This window comes from Lepus europaeus, chromosome Y, assembly GCF_033115175.1.
Source record: "Lepus europaeus isolate LE1 chromosome Y, mLepTim1.pri, whole genome shotgun sequence".
NCBI lineage: Eukaryota > Metazoa > Chordata > Mammalia > Lagomorpha > Leporidae > Lepus > Lepus europaeus.
This window is the reverse complement of record NC_084851.1, coordinates 20,464,522-20,468,253: the sequence shown is the minus strand read 5'-3', so window position 1 is coordinate 20,468,253 and position 3,732 is coordinate 20,464,522. Positions and strand designations below refer to the sequence as shown.

At 40.3% G+C, this 3,732-nt stretch overlaps 1 non-coding gene across 1 annotated transcript; it reads left to right on the top strand.

Moving 5' to 3' along the window:
• Positions 1-240: 240 nt before the first annotated feature.
• TRNAA-AGC (transfer RNA alanine (anticodon AGC)) lies at positions 241-312 on the top strand. The gene has a single exon. It is a non-coding gene; the product is annotated as a tRNA-Ala (tRNA).
• The last annotated feature ends 3,420 nt before the right edge of the window (positions 313-3,732 follow it).

Sequence of the window (3,732 nt, the reverse complement as noted above, 5' to 3'; positions counted from 1 at the left end):
CCTAATGGTTTCATTTAACTTATTTAATCTAATCTTTCTTGTAAGCTTGAAATTAAATCTGTAAACTTAGATTCAAGCAAAATATAATTTGGCACTATTCTCAATGAAATATTAATAACTTCTTTATAATGTACCAAGTCCCTCTTTGTACCTGGGCTATGGCTCAATAGGCTAATCCTCTGCCTTGTGGTGCTGGCACACTGGGTTCTAGTCCCAGTTGGGACACTGGATTATATCGTTGGGGGTGTAGCTCAGTAGTAGAGCACATGCTTAGCATGCACGAGGCCCTGGGTTCGATCCCCAGCACCTCCAGGCCTCTCCATGAGCTTGGCTTGTTCCAAAATCACAGACTATTAAGTGTTTTTGTTTTGTTTTGTTTTGTTTTGTTTTGTTCTAGTACTATTGGTTGAACTCTGTAATTAACACACAATTATTCTTAGGTGTTTAAATGTTAACTGAAAAGTGATCCCTGTTAAGTATAACAGTAGGAATAAGAGAGGGAGATGTACAATTTGGGACATGCTCAATCAGACTTGCCCTAAATGGTGGACTTAACAATCATGCCAGGGGATTCCAATATTTATCAATATCCTATTTTGTCTTAAGAAAGAGTTCTTATTCCCTGAAGTATACCACAGGGCTCGAGATTTTGAGTGATAATAGAACAGGGTTTGTAGGGCTGTGCATCTCTCTCCTTATTCTTTTCATCCTGGAGTTTTGCACATGTATTCGGCTTGTCAAGATCTTCAGAAAATCTTTTTGAGATTAAGAATTACATTAGGCCAGTGCTGTGGCTCAATAGGCTAATCCTCCACCTTGCAGCGCCGGCACACAGGGTTCTAGTCCTGGTCAGGGAGCCGGATTCTGTCCTGGTTGTCCCTCTTCCAGGCCAGCTCTCTGCTGTGGCCAGGGAGTGCAGTGGAGGATGGCCCAAGTGCTTGGGCCCTGCACCCAATGGGAGACCAGGAGAAGCACCTGGCTCCTGGCTTCGGATCAGTGTGGTCCGCTGGCCGCTGCGCGCCAGCCATGACACCCATTGGAGGGTGAACCAACGGCAAAGGAAGACCTTTCACTCTGTCTCTCACTATCCACTCTGCCTGCCAAAATAAATAAATAAATAAATAAATAAATAAATAAATAAATAAATAGAAGAACTACATTAAATTTATAGATTATAGATTAATTGATTGCTATATTGTGTCTTCCTCATGAATGGTGCCCCCTCTCTGAGACAATCATATCATTACCTAAATCACTTCCCCATTATTTTGGGACCCATGGTTTATAATACAGATGTTCCTCAGTTTTTTTAACTGGTTCCTTATTCCAAATTTTGTTTTTGTAACAATACATGCTGTAATAGATATCAGTGAAATATGTTCATTCACATAGGTGAATGTAAACCTCTAGATTAAGCTACTACAACTAGAGTTACTGAATTAAAGACTATAAGAACTCATATATTTGATAAATATTGTCATATTTTTAAAAAAGATGTATTTATTTATTTGAGTAGCAGAGTTACAGAAGGGAAGGTGAGACACAAAGGGACGTCCTCCATCTGCTGCTTCACTCCCCAAATGAAGCAACAACCAGAGCAGGGCTGAACTGAAGCCAGGAACCTGGAGCATCTTCTGAGTCTCCCACATGTGTAAAGGGGCTCAAGCACTTTCACCATCTTCCACTGCTTTCCCAGGCCATAAGCAGACAGGTGGATCAGATGAAGAGCATCTGGGTCATGAACTAGTGCCCATATGGGATGCTGACACCTCAAGTGGAGGTTTAGCCTATTATGCCACAGCACTGGCCCCATCTTATTGCCTTATGTAGATGTCATGATCATTGGGTCTGGGTCCAATTCTCTGGTAATATATGTGATGGTTTGTTTTTCCAGTAAGCCTGGCCAATATAGCCTTCTCATCCTTTTAGGAATCTTGCCAATCTGATAGGTAAAAATGATGATTTCAGGGTTGTTTTTGTTAATTTATGCCAATGAGGTTGCATTTCTATTCATATATCTAAACTCACTTGTCCTTTTTTAAAAAAACAATCCATACATACTTTATCCATTTTTTGTTTAGTTATTAGGTTTTGTTCTATTGATTTTTAGAAGTTCATTATGCAATGGAGTAATTACCTAAAGTAAAAACACATTACCTAAAGTAAAAACCCTATGATTCATATCTTATAATTTTTTAAAGTTTTATTTATATATTTGAAAGATAGAGTTACAGAGAGAGGGAGAGACAGAGAGGAAGGTCTTCCTTCTTTTGGTTCAGTCCCAAATGGCCACATAGGCTGGAGCTGGGATGATATGAAGGCTGGGTCCAGGAACTTCTCCTGGGTCTTCCATGTGGGTGCAGAGGCCCATGAACTTGGGTCATCTACTACTTTTCTGGGCATAGCAGAGAGCTGGATTGCAAGAGAAAAAACTGGGACACAAAGTGGCACCCATATGGGATGCTGGCACCCTAGGAGGAAGTTTATCTCACTATGCCACAATGCCAGCCCCCATACCTCAGAAATTTTTAAAACATTTCTTATAATGCATTTTGTGTTAATATGCTTACTTCTGTGTATTTAAATATTTCAGTTTTGGCTTTGAGTTTCTTGGGCTTACTGCCACATTTTAAATGGATTTGTCTTACTGAAATATAATATTTAGTGATTTATTCAAGTTCTTCTATGTTTGGTTACCTTGCCTGGATGTGTGCATTAACACTCCTCCCTCCCCCAGTGACAAGCTCATTTCCCATAAGATTTATTGTAATCTATCTTCATCAATCTGAAATCCCACCAATATTCACACCAAATTCTAGTACACACTTGGGAGAATTTTATTTATTTGTGTATTTTCTATTAATTTCAATGATACATCTTACAGCGTTACTTCACATTCATTGTTTTTTTTCAAAAATATCAGGTCTACATTCTTAATTTTTCTTTTCCATTATGAATGCTTACTTCAGTTTGTTTAGTCCTTTAAACATCTTCTTGTTATGTTAATGAGTTTGTAATAATTCTATGCAGAGCTATGGTATGAATTTTTAAAGATTTATTTATTTATTTTAAAGAGTTACACAGAAAGAGAAGGAGAGGTAGAGAGAGAGAGAGAGAGGTCTTTCATCAATTGGCTCATTTCTCAACTGGCTAGAATGGCTGGAGCTGGGCTGATCCAAAGACAGGATCCATGAGCTTCTTATAGATATCCCACATGGGTGCAGGGGCCCAACGACTTGGGCCATCTTCCACTGCTTCCCCAGGCTATAGCAAAGAGCTGGATCTGGAGTGGAGCAGCCAGTACACAAACCAGTGCCCATAGGGGATGCCGGCACTGGAGGTGGCAGGTTAATCTGCTATTCCACAGCACTGTCCCCATTAAAAATATTTATTAAGAGGATTCCAAGATGGTGGAATAGGGAGTGAGATTACTGCTCTAGTCTAGGGGAAGACAGTTGAAAAATAGTAAAGAGAGTGCAATCTCAGGTAAGAGACTTTGAACCAAATTAGAGGGACACTGTGGTCCTCTGTGGAGTGTGTGGATGCACATGAATTATGAATCCAGCAGCCAAGAGCCTCAGCACCAGTTTGGAGAGTGAGGCAAGACCAGACTGCAGCAGCCCAAACCATTGGCAATAAAGCTGTGGGAAGAGCCTGGTCTGATCTGGGTTGGAGCCCTGTGGGGTACAGTGTACCTTCCAACCTGGAGGGGAAAAATGACCACATTTCACT